The sequence below is a fragment of the Chiloscyllium punctatum genome, chromosome 36 (genome assembly GCF_047496795.1).
Source record: "Chiloscyllium punctatum isolate Juve2018m chromosome 36, sChiPun1.3, whole genome shotgun sequence".
NCBI lineage: Eukaryota > Metazoa > Chordata > Chondrichthyes > Orectolobiformes > Hemiscylliidae > Chiloscyllium > Chiloscyllium punctatum.
The window spans coordinates 36,181,394-36,201,577 of record NC_092774.1 but is presented as its reverse complement, the minus strand read 5'-3'; the positions used below and the strand labels follow the sequence as shown (position 1 = coordinate 36,201,577).

The 20,184-nt window shown below is 46.8% G+C and overlaps 1 protein-coding gene and 2 non-coding genes across 6 annotated transcripts in view; 2 read left to right on the top strand and 1 right to left on the bottom strand.

Moving 5' to 3' along the window:
- The window catches only part of LOC140460386 (uncharacterized), a 60,315-nt gene that overhangs the window by 15,345 nt on the left and 24,786 nt on the right, over window positions 1-20,184 (top strand). For 3 of the 4 annotated variants that reach the window (XR_011954049.1, XR_011954048.1, XR_011954050.1), the window contains exons 1-2: window positions 10,848-10,994; window positions 14,768-14,953. The exons of the other annotated variant lie outside the window; for it this stretch is intronic. The gene's annotated coding sequence lies outside the window, so the exon portion shown is untranslated. Of the gene's footprint in view, window positions 1-10,847; window positions 10,995-14,767; window positions 14,954-20,184 lie in introns of those variants that run through there. 4 annotated transcript variants of the gene reach the window in all.
- On the top strand, window positions 303-374 carry trnae-uuc (transfer RNA glutamic acid (anticodon UUC)). The gene has a single exon. It is a non-coding gene; the product is annotated as a tRNA-Glu (tRNA).
- trnaw-cca (transfer RNA tryptophan (anticodon CCA)) lies at window positions 4,856-4,927 on the bottom strand. Its single transcript has one exon. It is a non-coding gene; the product is annotated as a tRNA-Trp (tRNA).

Genomic DNA, 20,184 nt, shown 5'->3' with positions numbered 1-20,184 from the left:
GAGGGAGCGGCGATGGAGGAGGCCCAGGAACTGCATGTCCCTGGCAGAGTGGCAGGGGAGGTTGAAATGTTGGGCCACAGGGCGCTGGGGTTGATTGTTGCGGGTGTCCTGGAGATGTTCCCTCAAACGCTGTGACTTGACTCTGCGACGGGGCTCCAGTCTCCCCAATGTAGAGGAGACCGCATCGGGAGCAATGGATACACGAAATGACAGTGGTGTTCGCCTTCTTCCTTCCGTGACCCGGGTTCGACTTCCGGGCAGGAAAGCAATTTTCAGGAGAGCTGTCTAACTTCTCCCGCATATCCCTGGTGGTCTAGTGGTTAGGATTCGGCGCTTTCACCGCTGCGGCCCGGGTTCGATTCCCGGTCAGGGAATCAATTTTCAGTGTGTTGCATGGCTATCCATTCTCCTTAAAAGCGCTGGACAGTTAATTATTTGTCTTCGTAGTGATTGGGTGCTACAGTGTGTCGTGTTTCGTTGAAATAGTGCCCTCGTTCAGATTTGTTTGTATGCGTAGGGATGATTACTTCTGTAGCGAAATACTTGGTTCGCGTATGGTGTTTTCCTGTAGAGGCTGTTTTGATTTTACCATTGACTGTTCACTCTACTGTGACATCTAGAAATGGCACTTTGTTGTTGTTCTCCTCTTTTGTGAATTTTATGCCAGTAAGGAGATTGTTGATGGTGTTGTACGTTTCCTCTAATTTGTTTCATTTTTTGATGACAGAAGTGTTTCATCGGTATTTCGTTGATTTATTTGTAGGGCTTGTTACTGAATATAAAGTAGGTGGTAACCACGAGGTTGACAGTGCTATCTTTGCTGATGAAGTTGGTGCTGTGTTTTTGTCTTTAGTTCTTCGAGTAGTGTCTTCAGTTTTCTTTGGTCACGTTGATGTTAATGGATGTGAACAGGGCTGTTATGTCAAAGGACAACATTATTCCATCCTCTTCTATCTTCGTGTCTTTGGTGTTCAGGAATTCTTGGATGGAGTGAATGGAGTGGCATGAATCTTCGACTTGGTGTTTTAGTCCTCAGTGGAGGCCTTGGACTAGTCTGTATATTGGTGTTCCAAGTAGTGAGACTCTGGCCTGAGGGGGGCTCCTTGTTTGAAAAAGAGGAGAACAACAATAAACTGCCATTCTTAGATGTCACAGTAGAGCGAACAGTCAACGGGGAACTTCAAACTGGCATCTACAGAAAAACAACACACACAAACCAAATACTTAACCACAGAAGCAATCATCCCAACACCCACAAAAGAAGCTGCATCAGGAGATTATTTCAACGAGCCACTACATACTGCAGCACAGAGAAACTACGAAGAGCTCAAGAGAAATAAGTATATGGTGCATTGAGGGAGAACGTGTCCCCAATAAACCCATTCCGCCGATTTCTCATTGATGCTTTCAAGCTGATTCTCAAAAATTCGGTTTGAACCTCCATTCTTTCCTCTTTGTTTTTTGTGGGTTTTGAAAGCTTTCCCAATCCTCTGACTGAGTATTGGAGTTGGGAAGTTATGTTGTGGTTGTACAGGACATTGGTTAGACCACTTTTAGAATATTGCGTGCAATTCTGGTCTCCCTCCTATCACAAGGATATTGTGAAATTTGAAAGGGTTCTGAAGCACCAATAGGTCCACAGAGGGGAAGCGGCCCTTCTGCTGCCCTAAGTATGGGAAGGCCTTCAATGATTCTGCTGCCCTGCTGACGCACCAGTTGGCCCACACCGGGGAAGGCTGTTCTCCGGCCCCAAGTGCAAGATGGCCTTCAGCAGGTCTTCCCACCTGCTGAGACACCAGTGGGTCCATACTGAGAGGCCGTTCTTCTGCCCCAACTGCAGGAGGGGCATTGCTCTTTCCTCCGACCTACTGGCCCATTGGTGTGTACACATGGTGGAGAGGTCGTTCAGTTGCCGTATGTGCAGGAAGGCCTTCAGCAATTCCTCTGCCCTGCTGAGGCACCAGTCCATCCACACCGGGGAGAAACCGTTCTCCTGCCCCGAATGTGGGAAGGTCATTACCTGCTCCTCCACACTGCTGAATCACCAGCTGGACCACACGGGGGTTTTGGGGGGGGGGGGGGACAGTGGAGGAGGGGGGAGGCCATTCTGCTGCCCTCAGTGCGGGAAGGCCTTCAGCAATTCCTCCACCCTACTGAAGCACCAATGTGCCCACACCAGGGAGATGCCCTCCAGCTGGCCCGAGTGTGGGAAGAGGTTCATGTTTTCCTACAACTTGCGGAAGCACCAGCGGAGGCACCAGCGCTCCCAGCAATCAGATCCCACCGGTGACGCTGCCTTCGGTCACCTCCCAGGACTGAACCTCCTGCCAGTTCTGACAGTGGGTGCAGTGGGAGAGTAGGTGGGCTGTTTTTCTTTTCTGCTGGACTGCAATTGCCTCCCCCACACCCCACAATCACAACTCCATGGGGGCTCAGGTTTAGCACTACTGCCTCATGGCACCAGGAACCCAGGAATAATTCCATTCTTGGGGTCTGTGTGCAAGTTATGGAGGGTAGGAAAATGGATCTGAGTGGGTTAGTCTTCGGAAGATCAGTGCAGATGTGTTCGGCTGAAGGACTTGTTTCCACATTGTGGGAGTTCTATGATTCTATGAGCTTTGCCTTCAGTGGATACTGCTGCTCATTGAGCCTGGGACTGCACATTGCCAATGAAATGATCCAGAGAAACCGAAGACCGCAAGACCATCGGAGAAGAGGTTAGGCCATTCGGCCTACTCTGCCATTCGTTAGTAACAAAAGTATTGGATGAGATGAGCTACACTGCGGAAACAGGCCATTCGTCCCAACAAGTCCACACCGACCCCCCCCCCCCCGAAGAGTCACCCATCCAGACCCATTTCCCTCTGACTAATGTACCTAACTCTATGGGCAATTAAGCATGGCCCATCCACATGACCTGCACATCTTTGGTTTATGGAAGAGAACAGGATCACAGAGAGAAAACCTACGCAGATTCTGGGAGAAAGTGCAAATTCCTCACAGACAGCCACCCAAGGCTGGAATCAAACCTGGGCCCCTGGTGCTATGAGGCTGCAGTGGTTACCACTGAGCCACTACATATTGCAACCCGAAGTTGGCAAGCAGGAGGTGGGAGAATACAGCAAGCCAGGCAGCACCAGAATGTGGAGTAGTCAGCATTTTGGGTATTAACCATTCTTCAGGACTGAAACGTTGACTTCTCCATGAGAAACGATTCACAGGAATGTTGCTGGGGGTTGGAGGGTTTGAGCTACAGGGAGAGGCTGAATAGCGTGGGGCTGTTTTCACTGGAGCATCAGAGGCAGAGAGGTGACCTAATAGAGGTTATACAATCATGAGGGGCATGGACAGTGTAATAGACAAAGTCCTTTCCTTGGGGTAGGGGAGTCCAGAACGAGAGGGCATAAGTTTAGGGTAAGAGGCGAAATATATTAAAGGGACAACTTCTTCAATCAGAGGGTGGTACATATATGAAATGAGCTGCCAGAGTATATGGGTCAGGTGCTGTCAAATGGGAGTAGATTAATTTAGGATATCAGGTCAGCATGGACAAGTTGGAACGAAGGGTCTGTTTCCTTGCTGTACGTGTCTCTGACTACTGGTCCTGATGTAAGTTTAAAATAGAGTCCAAGTAACTTTGAATAGTTCAATCTTGTTGAGCTCACCTCCTGAAAAGTTTCAGATGAATCCCTCTGAGAGATACTGTTTAAACATGCTGAGTTGGACAAAGTATCCCATCAAGTTCAACACAAACCCAGAGTTGAAGAAGTCAGAAGTCAGAACACCAAGGGGACCAAAACTGATCACAATATTCCAGGTACGGCCTCATCAACGTCCTGTATAACTACAACATAACTTGCCAACATTTATACTCAATTCCCTAACTGATGAAGGCCAGTGTGCTGAAACCTTTCTTCACTGCCTTGTGTACCGATGTTGTCAGAGATATAGGACCTACTTTAAACTGATCCACGGTCCAGCTGCTGGGAGCACAGAAGTAGAGAATTGCTGCGTGAGTGTGCTGGGTAGATAACCCAGAGGTCGATGGGTAAAAACCATGTGATTCTATTGCTCAATGTCTCTGTAAGCTGCTTTCATATACAAAGGTTCTCTGTTCTGCATCTTGCCTTTGCATCTGCTTCCCAAAGCTTCTTCAGTGGAGGCGTGGCCGCTGGAGCCCAGGAACCCCCTGGCGCTAGAGGAAGGTCCAAGCTCCAAGAAGCGAGGGGGGGGGGGGGGGGGGGGGGGTAAGGCTGGAAGCTGGATTTGCTCAATGCTTGTATTTTTAACTCATTTAAATGGTACCTACTGTATGGGGCTATGGTTTACATTAAAACCGAAGGATCATGTCAGAGTGTTTATATTTAGCAGTGGTAGTTGGTAAAATGCACACTCTGGGGGAGCACTTTCTATGATGCTGCATTTCTTGCCTTCTGCCATTTCTTATCTCCCATCTTGATTTTATATTTTTTTGGTCAAATTTAATTTCAGATTAATCAGACTTGCGATTCACTGTGTGCTATTAATTTGTTTGTTCGAATATTTCAAGTCAAAATTAATGCTATAATTTAATTTCTGATGTCAGAGTTTGACATTGAATGTGCAGGTGTGAATACCAGTAAGTTGTGAAAATAAATCAAGAACTTGTGGTTTTTAACAAAAAGAGCAGTTCACTGTTCGACTTCTCACATTGCGGGTTACCCAAACAATGGGCACACCACCTGCCCAAATCAAATCAAACTGACAGCAAAGCTTCACGTGTGATCGAAAGTTTCCGCAAAGAACTTTCAATACAACCGATATTCGGAGTGAACGTCTTCCTTCCTTTATTTGAAATGTTAGACGTTGATTGCAGTGAGCCTGACGTGATTTGAACACGCAACCTTCTGATCTGGAGTCAGACGCGCTACCATTGCGCCACAAGCTCACGGATGGCTAGCGCGCTCTATTCATACTTAAGGGAAGTGATCGCACTACAATGATTTTATGTTCATGTCTGTTCTGTTTCTCCCCCTTCTCCTTCTGTCTCTCGAAACAATTTCCAACTCTCTCTCAATAAAAATCTGAAAGAACTGCGGATGCTGTATATCAGGAACAAAAAACAGGAGTTGCCGGTGACCCTTCCACAGAACTGATGGTGATTGGGAAAATGTCGGTTTATATGGGAAAGATATTGTGGGAGGAAGGCGGAGATCAGGACAGAGCCCAAAGCGAGGGAAGAACTGTTGGACAGAAAAAGGAGTTGATAACGATCTGCGTGGGAGGGTGAATAACTGATAATGGAGACTGTTCGTGGCGAAGTAGTGTGGAATGACAGACTATGTGATAACAAGGCTTGGTGTGTGTGGAAGGGGCGAGGATACTATGGAGTTCAGGTCCTCGAATGATTGAATTGGATATTGGGACCAGAGGGATGTATGGTCCCCAAGTGCAATATTCGGTGCTCTTCGTTCTGCTGGTGCTGAGCTTCGCTGGAACACAACAGCAAACCTGAGACAGAGATGTTGGCCAGGGAACAGGGTGGGGTGTGGAATTGGCAGGCAACTGGAAGCTCAGGGTCTTTTTTGCAGGCAGAACGTAGATGTTCTGTGCAGCAGTCACCCAGTTTACGGTTCGTTTTCCCCAATGTAGATGACCCCATATTGTGAGCAGCAAATGCAGTAGACTGGGTTGTGGGTAGTGCAGGTAAAGTGCCACTTCACCTGGAAGGTAAGTTTGACCCCTTGGATAGCGAGGAGGGAATAGGTAAATGGGCTGGTGTCACACATTCGGCACTTGCAGGGGTAAGTGCAATTCAACCTGCAAGTTTACTTTGAGAAAATCCTGGACTTGAACTCCCAAGTCTCTTTGCATTTCGGATTTCTGCATTTTCTCCCCATAATCTTCTGTTCCAACAGTGACTATCTATGTCAGGGCAGCACCAGTGATTTCCTGACATATGGATTGTATTTGGGGATATCAAGGAACGTCAGGAACTGTGAGTATCTCAGGAGCAATCGTTATTCCTGGGGGAGGCAGAGAGGAATGTGGTGTGGTCCTGTAAACTCCAGAACTTTGATAACTTCATGAGTCAGCAATAACTCTTTCTGGACCAAGAAACGAAAGGGCCAATGAGAAACTGCTACCAGGGAGTTCACAAATAACATACATTAACTATCGCTGGGCAGGAGGAGGCAAAACAATGAGCTGTTCCTTTGGACAGATGAGATAATGGTGTTTAATAACTGTGTGACAAAAGGACAATTAATTCTGCCTGTAGAAGGAAGGCATTGGCGTAAAGGGGTTAATTGCAGGACAGGCTGTTTCAAACAGGTGGAAAACCCTCAAGGATAAGAAGGTAAGCTCCAGACCAGAGGTCTCCAGAAGTGTGGGGAGGTGGTGTCAAAATCTAAAGCCCAGCACACTCACGCAGCATTACTCTGCTTCTGGGCTCTCAGCAGCTGGATTGTGTATCAGTTTAATGTTGGTCCTATATCTCTGACAACATCGGTACACAAGGCAGTGAAGAGAGGTTTCAGCACACTGACCTTCATTGGTTAGGGAATTGAGTATAAATGTTGGCAAGTTATGTTGTAGTTATACAGGACGTTGATGAGGCCGTACCTGGAATATTGTGATCAGTTTTGGTCCCCTTGGTGTTCTGACTTCTGACTTCTTCAACTCTGGGTTTGTGTTGAACTTGATGGGATACTTTGTCCAACTCAGCATGTTTAAACAGTATCTCTCAGAGGGATTCATCTGAAACTTTTCAGGAGGTGAGCTCAACAAGATTGAACTATTCAAAGTTACTTGGACTCTATTTTAAACTTACATCAGGACCAGTAGTCAGAGACACGTACAGCATGGAAACAGACCCTTCGGTCCAACTTGTCCATGCTGACCTGATATCCTAAATTAATCTAGTCCCATTTGATAACACGTGACCCATATACTCTGGCAGCTCATTTCATATATATGCCACCCTCTGCATGAAGAACTTGTCCCTTTTTATATATTTCGCCTCTTACCCTAAACCTATGCCCTCGAGTTCTGGACTCCCCCATCCCAGGGAAAAGACCTTGTCTATTACCCTGTCCATGCCCCTCATGATTTTGTAACCTCAATTAGATCACTCCGCTGCCTCCGATGCTCCAGTGAAAACAGCCCCAGCCTATTCAGACTCTCCTGTAGCTCAAATCCTCCAACCCCCAGCAACATTTCGGTCAATCGTTTCTCACAGAGAAGTCAACGTTTCAGTCATGAAGAAGGGTTAATACCCAAAACGCTGACTACTCCACACCCTGGTGCTGCCTGGCTTGCTGGCTCCCAACCTCCTGCTTGCCTGCTTCGGGTTGCAATATGTAGTGACTCGGTGGTTACACCTGCAGCCTCACAGCGCCAGGGAACCAGGTTTGATTCCAGCCTTGGGTGGTTGTCTGTGAGGAGTTTGCACATTCTCCCAGTGTCTGCGAGGGTTTTCTCTGGATGATCCTGTTTTCTTCCATAAACCAAAGATGTGTCAGTCATGTGGATGGGCCATGCTTAATTGCCCATAGAGTTAGGTACATTAGTCAGAGGGAAATGGGTCTGGATGTGTTACTCTTCGGAGGGTCGATGTGGACTTGTTGGGATGAATGGCCTGTTTCCACACTGTAGCTAATCTCATCTGCACGACTTTTGTCTCTAATTAATGGCAGAGTATACTCGTCCGGCCCATTGGTCTAACATCTGCTCTGATGGTCTTGCGGTCTTAGGTTTCTCTAGATCATTTCATTGGCAATGTGCAGTCACTGGCTCAATGAGCAGCAGTGTCCACTGAAAGCAAAGCTCATAGGATCGTAGAACTCCTACAATGTGGAAAAACAGGTCCTTCAGCCGAACACATCTGCACTGATCTTCCGAAGACTAACCAACTCAGATCCATTTTCCTACCCTTCATAAATTGCACACAGACCCCCAAGGGTGGAATTATTCCTGAGTTCCTGGTGCCATGAGGCAGCAGTGCTAACCCTGAGCTACCTTGGGGTTGGGTTTGTGGGGTGTAGGGTGGGGCAATTGCATTCCAGCAGAAAACAATAACAGCCCAACTACTCTCCCACTGCAACCACTGTCAGAACTGGCAGCAGATTCAGTCCTTGGGGGGTGACGAAAGGCAGCGTCACCGGTGGGATCTGATTGCTGGGAGCGCTGGTGCCCCCGCTGGTGCTTCCGCAAGTTGCAGGAAAACATGAACCTCTTCCCACACTCGGGCCAGCTGAAGGGCCTCTCCCCGGTGTGGACACACTGGTGCTTCAGCAGGGTGGAGGAATTGCTGAAGGACCTCGCGCACTCAGGGCAACCGAAAGGCCTCCCCTCTCCACCCCCCATCCCCCCGTGTGGACCAGCTGGTGCTTCAGCAGTGTGGAGGAGCGGGTAAAGCACTTCCCACACTCGGGCAGGAGAACGTCTTCTTTTTTTTATTTCAAAAATATACTTTATTCATAAAATGATTTGATGGTCTGTACATTTGATCATGCCATACATATGTCCACATTTACAAACACAGATTCGAATTTATCCTTGTCATTTACAATCCTGTGCATTTATCAATCTTGTACATATACATATATTTGGCTGAGGCATCAGCAGAGCCCAAAAAAAAACGTCCGCATGGGCCCCCTGTTCTTCTTTAGGCAGGCCGATCTTACACGGTGGTCTTTCCCCACCGCGCCTTGGCGGCAGCTGCCCCAAGCTTCAGCGCGTCCCTCAACACGTAGTCTTGGACCTTGGAATGTGCCAGTCTGCAACACTCGGTCGGGGTCAACTCCTTCAGCTGGAAGATCAACAGGTTTCGGACCGCCCAGAGAGCGTCCTTCACCGAGTTGATGATCCTCCAGGCGCAGTTAATGTTCGTCTCGGTGTGAGTCCCGGGGAACAGGCCGTAGAGCACAGAGTCCCGCGTCACGGCGCTGCTCGGGACGAACCCCGACAAGCACCACTGCATTCCTCTCCAGACTTCCTCTGCATAGGCACATTCCGGAAGGAGGTGTGTGACAGTCTCGTCCCCCCCGCAGCCACTTCGAGGGCAGCGTGCGGTGCAGCAGAGAGTCCGGGCGTGCATGAAGGACCCCACAGGCAGAGCCCTTCTCACCACCAGCCAAGCCACGTCTTGGTGCTTGTTGGAAAGTTCTGGCGATGAGGCATTCTGCCAAATGGCTTTGACAGTCTGCTCAGGGAACCGCTCGACAGGATCCACCCTCTCCTTTTCCCGAAGGGTCTCAAGGACGCTACGTGCTGACCACTTCCTGATGGACTTGTGGTCAAAGGTGTTTTTCCTCATAAATTTCTCCACGAAGGACAGGTGATACGGAACGGTCCAACTACTCGGAGCGTTCCGCGGCAGCGAGGCCAGGCCCATCCTTCGCAACACCGCGGACAGGTAGAACCTCAGTACGTAGTGACACTTGGTGTTTGCGTACCGGGGATCCACGCACAGCTTGATGCAGCCACACACAAAGGTGGCCATCAGGGTGAGGGTGGCATTGGGCGTGTTTTTCCCCCATTGCACCGGTCTTTGTACATAGAGTCTCTTCGGACCCGGTCCATCTTTGATCTCCAAATGAATTGGAAGATGACCCGGGTGACTGCGGCGGCACAGGTCCTGGGGATAGGCCAGACCTGTGCCACATATAGCAATACTGAGAGTACCTCACACCTGATGACCAGGTTTTTTCCCGCGATGGAGAGCGACCGTTGCCCCCATCTGCCTAGTTTCTGTCTCATCTTCCTGATCCCCTCCTCCCAGGTCTTGGCGCACGCCCCAGCCCCCCTGAACCAAATACCCAGCACCTTCAGGTGGTCAGTCCTGACGGTGAAGGGGATAGAGGATTGGTCGGCCCAGTTCCTGAAGAGCATGGCCTCGCTCTTGCCTCGGTTTACCTTGGCCCCCGAGGCCCGTTCGAACTGGTCACAGATGCACACGAGTCTGTGCACGGACAGCAGATCCAAGCAGAAAACAGCGACGTCATCCATGTACAGGGAGGCCTTAACCTGCAGGCCCCCGCTGCCAGGAATAGTCACCCCTCTCAGGCTCGCATCCTTCCTGATGGATTCGGCAAATGGCTCTATGCAACACACAAACAAGGCGGGTGAGAGGGGGCATCCCTGCCTGACTCCAGATCTGACAGGGAAGCTATCTGATTCCCACCCATTGATTGAGACTGCGTCTTCTCCCCGGTGTGAACGGACTGGTACCTCAGCAGGTCTGAGGAATTGCTGAAGGCCTTCCAGCACTTCGGGCAACTGAACGACATCTCCCCCATGTGGACCCACCAATGGTAGATTCACTTAGATATAACTGCGTCATTTTACATATTAAGATATCCCTTTGAATGTGCCCACATCCTTTTGAAATGTAATCTCGTCCATTTAAACCTCTTTATTTGCAGAAATACCCATTAAAATGTCCACGTCCGTTTAAAATGCAGATTTCCCCCTTTAGATATGACGCCGTTCCGTTATATGTCGGAATATCTGTTTAAATTGAGCCGTGCTTTCCCAATGTAGACAGGGCTCCTCGAAATGTGGCAGTGTCCCCCCTGCAGCTGCAGAGCGAGACAGGAGAGTTTGTTTTTGTGAATGAGCAGTTGTCGCGCGAGGTGGCTGTTGCTTGGTGACGGTGAGGCTCCCCGGCCCCGCCCATCCCCCTGAGCTGACGTCACGCGGGGGTGAAGGCGGTTGGGAGGAGAAGTCGCTCGAGCGGGGAAGGGGCGGCCGTTAGGAAAATGGCGCCGTGCGGCCCGGGGCAGACACCCGTCACTGGGCACCGCCGCCTTCCTGGTGCAGCTGCTGTGTCACGGCCACACCGCCCGGCTGGACAGCAGGTAGGAGCCGGTGACCATTCTGGAGGCGGATGGGGTTAAGGGCCTGTTTGGGAACCCGTCGGCCGCCTGGGTGGTGGAGTTCTACTGGTCGTGGGGCGGCCCCTGTGTCAACTCTGGGGCCACCTGGAAGGTACTGGGCCCGGGAGGTGAAAGGTGAGGCAGGTTGGGGGGGGACGGAGGGGAAGGAATGTGGGGCCTGTCCTGTCATAGTGACATTTTACACTCACTTTCCATCTGCTTTTACTGGGGCTTGTGCTTCTTGTGATTTTTACCTTCACTTTTTTATTAATCCTTGTGCTTTTTACCCTCTCTGTTACTAGTGCAATTCCTTAGACTAGTGTGTAAATACTAGTGGAGGAGATTATGCACCAGCATATGTTCCTCAGTCATTGAAGGGATAGGACCTGTGGAGAATGGTTAGTAAAGCATGTGGTGAGCTAAGCCTTGTTAACATGGATATAGTTTGTTGTTTGTCAAATTATACTTTTTATTATTTAGAGTCGTCAGAGATGTACAGCACAGAAACAGACACCTTTGGTCCAACCCGTCCATGCTGACCAGATATTCTAAATTAATCTCATCCCATTTGCCAGCACTTGGCTCATATTCCTCAACCCTTCCCATTCATCTACCCATCCAGATGCCTTTTTAAGTGCTGTAATTGTACCAGCCTCCACCACTTCCTCTGGCAGCCTGTTCCATACACACACCACCCCACCCTCTGCATGGAAATGTTGCCCCTTAAGTACCTTTTATATCTTTCCGCTCTCACCCGAAACCTATGCCCTCTAGTTCTGAACTTCACCCCTACACTGGGGAAAAGTCAAAAATGTTGAGCAGCCAGACAAGATGGAAAAGCAATAAAATATTATGCCGTATGGGGAAAACAATTGTGGCTCTACCCTTTTTTTTCTCCTATTGGCATTTGGACACTTAATCTGTTAATAATACCAGCAGCGCCACTGAGCATATTGTGTGCGTTCCTGTGTCAAGAAGCACGGCACGTGTTCACCAGTGTCACCAAAACATTGCACGTGTTCCTCACTGTCGGCAGAAAAAGTGTGAGACCTTCTTTTGATTGACCAAGAGTACGACACTCTCATTTCTCATCCCCTTTTCCATTTATTTTTCATTGTGAGGTTCAATTGTTGACTTGCTGCAACTGAAAGGAAAGGGAGTGAATCCAGGGAGGGACTTGGGAAAAGTTGGGCCAGGTCTGTGACTCAATTGGCAAAATAGACATGCAGGAGACTGGAAGAACGCAGCAAGCCAGGCAGCATCAGGAGGTCAAGTCAATGTTTTGGGTGTCACCCTTGTTGAGGACTGGGGATGGGTGTAGGGAGAGCTGCAGAACAAGGATGTACTGGGGGCAGGGTGGTGAATTGGGGATAGGTGGGGACAGGTAGAGGGTACAAACTGGTTGGTCACTGGTAGGAAGGAATCTGGTTGGTGGTGGCGGGGAGGGGCTAGGAAGGAATTGAAGGGGTGGCAAGGGAGGTTATTTGAAATTGGTGAACTCCAAATTGAGTCCACCAGGCTGTAGGCTGCCCAGGTGGAAGATGTGGTGTTCCTCCAATTTGCGGTTTGGATCATTGTGGTAATAGAGGAGGCCAAAGATGGTCATGTCAGAAATGGAGTGGGAAGGGGAATTAAAATGGGTGGCGACTGGGAGGTATGGTCAGCCTCTGCGGCCCCGGCTGCGGACTGTTCCCCAAGTTTATGCTCAGTTTCCCCAGTGTAGCAAAGACCACAATTGGCAAACACGTGGCCAAACTGAAGTTGGAGCTTTTGCTGTGTAAAAAAAAAAGCAGAAAGGAGGTGCATTGTTTAAATGTTGATGCACTGTTTTGGGATATGGAGAATGTGAGGACAGCAGTTGCTGGAGATCAGAGTTGAAAAGTGTGGTGCTGGAAAAGCACAGCAGGTCAGACTGCATTCCAGGAGCAGGAGAGTTGACATTTCAGGCATGAACCCTTCATCAGGAATGACGTGTGGATGTACAAAGGGGCCTCAGCATCCTTCCTCACCGTCAATGCCAGTTGTCAGGTGCAGTGAGCAATGAGTAGTGCAAGTGGTATATTAGCAAGAGGAATGGAGTTCAGAAGTGGGGATTTCTTCCTGTAGTTAAGGGGTCATTGAATATATTCAAGGCTGAGTTCATGTGATTTTTCAACAACAAAGAATGTTGTTTATGGAGGGAAGGTGAGAAAATGTCTGGACATTCATTCCACACACAAACCACTCTGTTTTAAAAAAAAATGCTGCTCCTCAAGTCTTTTTAAAATCTTTCTCCTCTCACCTTCAAAATTTGCTGCCTAATCTTAAAAACGCCACCCAAGGGCAATGACACCTGTGATTCACCACCTCTGTCCCCCTCATGATTTTATACAACCTCTGTAGGGTTATGTCTCAACCTTCTGTGCTCCAGTGAGATAAGTCACAGTCTAACTACCAAGATGTAGGTAGATTAATACCCAGTTATGTGTTCAATGCTGGTGCAGGCTCGAGAGACCAAATGGTCTACTTCTGCTCCCAATTCTGACACTCTGTGCCCAGGACAGCAAAAGACCATCAGAAATAGGTGCAGAAATTAGGCTGTTCAGCCCAGCAGGTCTGTTCATACCACACAATCGTGGCTGATAAGTTTCTCAATCCCATTCTTTCACTTTCTCACTGTAACCCTCAATCCCCTTGATACTCAAGAACCTCAGTCTTAAATACCCTCAGTGACCTGGCCTCCATAGCTGTCGATGGTAATGAATTCCATAGATTCACCACTGTCTGGCTGAAGACGTTTCTCCGTCTCTGCATTCTAAAAGGTCTTTCCTTTACTCTAAGGCTGTGCCCTCAGCTCCTTGTCTCTCCTACCAATGGAAACATCTTCCCAATGTACACTTGTCCTGGCTGGTCAGTATTTTAACCCTTCAGAATGAGGTACAGCAGGGGTTTGGTTCAGCAAAGTGAAAACAGAGGGGGAGTGTGTGGTATGGAGATTTTCAGCTTCTAGGGAATGAGAGAGCAAAGAGAGTTTGCTATAAATTAGAATTTTTGGGATGGGCAACAAGCTGAGGTGTGTCAGATAGAATTTAATTTAGAGAAATGAGGTATTGCATTTTGGTTGAGCAATCCAGGCAGGACTGACAGTTAAGGGGAGTGTTGCTGAACAAAGAGACCTTGGAGTCGCAGGTAGATAGACTAGTGAAGAAGGTGTTTGGTATGATTTCCTTTATTGGTCAGAGCATTGAATAAAGGAGTTGTGAGGTCATATTGTGGCTGAATGTTGGTTAGGGCATTTTTGGAATACTACGTTAAGTTTTGCTCCCCCTGATATAGGATAGAACTTATGAAACTTTGAAAGGGGTCGTGAGAATGTTTGTAAGGAAAACTTGTCCTTAAGCATTTAGACTAAAATGTAATGTTGAATTATAGAACACGTTTTCTCCACACTAGAAAATAGACAGGCAGGGAGGGTAAGGCAATTAAGAACATTTGCCTTAACATCAGTGAATTTGTATAAACACGATATTGAGTGATCACATTCACAGCTGTTCCTTTGTGAAATGAATGTGTTTGATTCTGACCTCAAAATGAAACTCGGTATCAATTACTTCTCTCCCGAATTATTGCCTTTCATTGTTATCTGTCTAGTTCAGAACATGCAGTGCTTTTGTAAAAAAAAAATTCATCTTAAGAAAGCTTGTTTGCGACAGCACTGCCTTTGTAAAAAAAACTTGTGTATAAAGATAGTATACAGAGTAGCCCGCCATGCTCTTGGAAGAAGAGCGATTGCTACTCTTCTGGGTTAATAGAATCCAGTTAGCTTGTCTTATAGGTATCAGTGTTATGTTGTAACGGTGATGGTATTAATGAAGGGGATAATTTAAAATTAAACTAAAGTGTCTGTAAGAGTTTTATTTTTATTCCAGACTTCCAAAGAGTACGATCTCCGGGAATGAACCAAGATAGGCTGACAGGTCTGAGTCCACAAGGGACTCCTTGGACTGTCTCAATTTGGCGCTGCAAGCAGGGTTCCAACAAGGGCTACATTTGTGTGAAATTGGAAAAGAGGAGTTCCATCGAAGGGTTGGACTCAAGACCAATGGGCCCATAAGGTAAAGTTGTATCTTGATTACTCTCTGTCTACATCTGTGTGGTGTTTCCCCCGTTTCACTCTCTCGGTGCCCTGACGGAACCCTAAATGAAATCATTTAAATAGGACTTAAAAATAGAAACTGTCAGGATTTTACAATGTTGAGAATGTTTTGCAGAAATCTTTAGTCTTGTTGTTCATTGTCGGGTTGTTGATTCGTGAAAGTTTTAAGGCGAGATTATCTTCTCTGTTATATCTGTTCAACTTGGCTTGTCTTGGTTTGCTGTTTTGGCTTGTTTGTTAGTTATGGTTTTGTTCTGTTGGGTGTTCTTCATTTATGTAATATAGAGGGTGGATGCTGCTTTTGTCATGTATATATAAAAAAAAGCTGGCCAGTGATACAATTCTTGCATACTTGGTTAAGCAACTATGTGCCACATCCAGGATTTATGAGACATCTGGAATGTGAGTGCCTCATTTCTCTTAAAATGTTCATGTGTATGTACAAGAGAGCACCCATGTGAGACAGACAGAGACTCAGCACTGATTCCCTGCAGCTTGCAGAAAGATTAATCCTGTGAGATTTGGTTTGGATGCACATTTGCTTGTTGACGAATGAATGCTTGTGTTTGTATTTTGTGGGGTTGGAGCCCTTGTTGATCAGTAGTTTTGTGAAGATTTAAAGTAGGTAGGATAACTGAGTGTGCTCCTAGATAAGATTGAAGACAAATGTCCCCTAACAGAAATAATAAGTCTGTATTATTAATTATGAGAAACAATTAAGGAGAATATCAGCTGCAGATGCTCAACAGAATAAGTATTGGTCTCTAGGACGCGCACATGATTTAACTCTATTCACTAAAAGTGAACAAGGGATTTGGGAAAAAAGAGAGGGAAGTAAGCAGAAAGAAGTCTTATCAGAATAGAAAAGGGTAACTCGGGAAAAAATGGGAAAAATCATCATGGAGACAAAACTGTATTAAAAGGGGAGTTAGTCCATTAACTGAGGAAGGATGTGAACTAAATTGGACAGAACTAAAACATAAATGTAAAGCACATGATTTAGAAGCAGAATTGGAATAGGCAAGGGAGAAAATTTTTTAAAACGCCAAGATTCAGAATCTACGTTGAAACGTCAAGGGCACCAAAGGAAAAGGAAACTCGTGAATAAACAACAGACTGCAATTGCAGCTGCACGGGACGAAGCTGACAAGGACTGTTCCTTATACCCCACCCTCCCCTCTTCCAAAGACCCATTACTAAAGAATCCTGATCTGTTTATAGATGGTGGGTGGAATACTGATTCGGAGGAGGAAATATTTTATGCCTCTAATCCTGTCAGCTGACCACCTCCGGTTCCCTGCCTGAACCCCCCACCCCCCTTACTCTGATGACGAACGTGCCAAGGCTCTTGCCCTTCCCCCAGTTGTTCTGCCGAATAAGAATTCTGCTTACCACAAACCCGGTGCCTACTATACTAGGAGTCAATTAAAATTAAAATCTGGAAGAAACACTTATGAGACTCCTTTTGATTTCCACTGCCCCAAAACTAATAAGTCCCAAAGACACCGATGATTTGCAATCAAAGTCTCGGGACCTTAATATCAGACCTTGCACTCACCATGATGTGGGAGGGCAAAAAAGAAATTTCCCGAATAGAAGAGGTTCCTAACCCACAGGCTCTGAATCTGGAACAAGCCCAATTTATGGATCTTTATCAACCATGGAAACCTCATGACTCTCAAGCATTATCAATAAGGCTGCAGATTATGGAAGGAATCCTGAGGGATCTGTTAATCACATTAATAGGATCAAGACCATTTCTAACGCTGCCTCCCAAGACCGAATTCACCTCAGAATGCAGCTTTTCGCCTGAAAAATGGGCGAGTTCTGAGAAATTTTACAAGGTAATAATCATACCCAGCCTGTAGTCCGGCACCCGGCTGAAACTATCAGATTGGATTATTACCTGTCTCCACCAAGCAGTGCATCGTGTAGTTGATGTGGGTAAAGTCTTAACATGTAAACCCAGCTCGGGCGAAGAGGCTGAGGAGTTCCTTACCCGTTTTAAGGAATGCTATGGCGCTTCCTCTGATGACACTAACTACCTACAAGGGTGATCATCCCAATTTAATGCCATATGTATGACTCTTACCTGATCAGGTACAGAAAGCTATTAAAACCCACAATATCCACTGGCAACATGCTGAGGTTGCACAATTTAGCCGAGAGGTTTGTTACTTCTGAGAACTAAAGGATCCCAAGAGTAAGGCTACCATCGGCATGATCAAGACAGAACTTGTCCAAACTACGGTGGCTAATGTTCAACCCAGGATTCAAAGTAGACCTTTCCGTCTGCAAGGTCAGTCAAGCTAGCAAGTGAAACCCTCATACTATCGTCCAGTATGGCAGGACTGTAGAAATGGTACTGTGTATTCACAACATCCCAATGGACCTTGTGGTCCTCCTATGTATCCTTCCCCAACAATCCATAATGCCCCTATACATCCTCTCATTACTCTTCACTGCCTCCCCCACCCCCGAGAGTCCCCCAACAACTACACCTTTGTTTCAATTGCAGTGAACTAGGACATTGGTCCAATAACTGCCCTTTCCATAGCAGTCCCTGGTTCATCACCGCAGTAAAAACAACAGACAATCTCCTGGTCTCCCTCCCCAGTAACCTCAGCAGGTTGCCCCTTTTACGACACAAAACCCTTGTCAAAACTGACTCCCGGATATAAGGCAGCTTCCTGTTTTGAATTTTCCCATACTTACCGCTAGCCCAGAGGATGGACCTATGCTAATTCTTAACCGTAATGGCCACGATATTGAATTTATGTTTGACGCAGGAGCCACTGTTTCATCACTTCCCGTCCATCTTGCTAATGCTTTTGATTTTCAAATCTTGGACGATGATGAAATCCTGCAATGTTTTGATGGTTCCTCTAATACACGTGCATACGTTGTCCCTCTGACAGTGGTGTGGAAAAATTGTGTCACGCTCCCTTTTTGCTTTGTTGTTACTAATGGATTACGTATCCCTCTTCTTGCTAGAGATCTCCTCTGTCCTCTAAATATTACTATTAAATGTCATGATAATGGTATCCTGATTCAGGATCCACCTCATTTTGTTCAATGCATCAACACCAAAGCAAAGCCGCCTCGATGGTGGTCATTTGATTTGGATCCTTATGCTTTCGATTGTATTTTACATAATGTCCCTCACCCCCACATTACTTTAGCTTGTGACTCATCCAGGAATGATCTCAGGCTTGAACACATACTATAATCCCTGACTGGGCACTACTCCGCACGCTTGGGTGATTGGTGAGATCAGATCACCAGCTGGTGGCGTTCTTTTCGTGTCAGTTCCTCTTCATAGCTGGAAAACTGGCCCTCTCGTTTTCCCCTGTGCCACCACTCACTTGAACCCAGAACATAAAGACTAAGAAGTAGGTTTTGACGCTAAGACTCTTTTTTGACCATGCTGATCAAACTTGCCATGAAATTCAGCTGCTCAGTGAGATATCAATCCTATTTTGTGCACAGCCTTAGTCGATTCATGGCAGCCTTCATCATTATCATGCCCACCCTCACCTGCAGGACATAGTATATCCTGGAGTCTGGGTGGACTCTAAAACACAAGTGGGCCTTGCTAAGGTCCCACCCATCTCCATTCTGATCAAACCTAATTCTGTCCTCCTGTCTATACTTCAATACCCCCTGAAACCAGAAGGTGAAGCTGGCATTCAACCTGTCATTGATTCATTTCTACAGCAAGGCCTTCTAGTCCCATGCCATTCTTCTGTCAATACACCTAACTTTCCAATCCCTAAACCGGGATATCCTGAATGTTGTTCATGACCTTCGTGAAGTAAATTAAAATCATTTGAGGCTCAATCCTCCAGTTGTCAGTCCTGCTACTGTCCTTAGCCAAGTTCCAGTTGATGCCAAACTCTTCACTATCGTTGACCTCCAGCATGCATTCTTTTGTCTTCCTTTGCATCCAGATAGCCCATTACACTTTTGCCTTCTTTTAAGGGCCACCAATATATGTGGACTTGCCTACCTCAAGGGTTTATCCAGTCGCCGACACCTTTTCAGAGACTCTTCACACCCAGCTTGAATTATTTGAATTTCCTGGAGACACTACCCTAGTTCAATACATCGATGACCTCCTCGCTAGCCCTGACAAAAGTGTCCAATCACACTGACTCCACTACCTTTCTCAACCATCCACATCAATGTGGCTATATTGTACCCCCCCAGCAAAGTTAACTTCTTTCTGATTAGTCTTAAGTTCCTAGGTACTCTCATTTCTGAATTCGATCGGTGCTTGACACCTGACCGTATTGATCCTATTCTTTGTATTGCCCCTCCAACCACTCCTAAACAGATACGGTAGTTTCTTGACCTCATCAATTATTGCCGACAATGGATTCCTAATTGTGCCCTTCTGACCCAAACATGATCTCCCCTGTCCTCGTCTAATGAGCCTCAACGGTATGAACTCACCCCATAACAACTACATGTCTTTACGAAGCTTAAAACTACCCTCTCTTCAGCACCCACGCTAGGCCGACGTTTGTATGACTGCCACTTTCATCTTTATGTTGCCATCCTTGATACCTGTGCTTCAGCTGTTCTCAACCAGCAACATGGCTCCTCTTGGCTCCCTATTGCCTATTTTTCTACTAAGCTTGACCCCGTTGCTCGAGTTATGCCTTCCTGCACCCAGATTCTCTCTGCCATCCATACTATGGTAGTGGCTGCCTCTAATATAACTTTACATCAAAATGTAGAAGTCTGTACCTCACATTCTGCAGTATTCTTGCTGATTTCTAAATATACTGAACACCTTGTTATGGTTCGTCTCAGTCGCTGTGAGATTTCATTACTTCTGAATCCATTTCTCTCCTGAAAGTACTGCTCGAACATTAACCCCCTACATTCCTGCAGGAAGAACCGCTTGAACTGCCTGATCCTCACCATGATTGTGTTCTCAGAAATGAACTTGTTACTAAACCATGTCCTGATCTTACGGACGACACAGATGTGATCAACAAAACGGGTCAAGATGCAGGGAAGATACCTGCCCAACTGTCGTCTGATTCATATGGATGGAAGTTTACTTGTTGGCTATGATCGCTGTGTGGATGGATCGTGTGGATTGTACTGATAGTCCTTGGTCTCATCCTAGGAATATACACTGTCGTCCGCTTATGCGTGAAATGGACTGTACATTTTTTT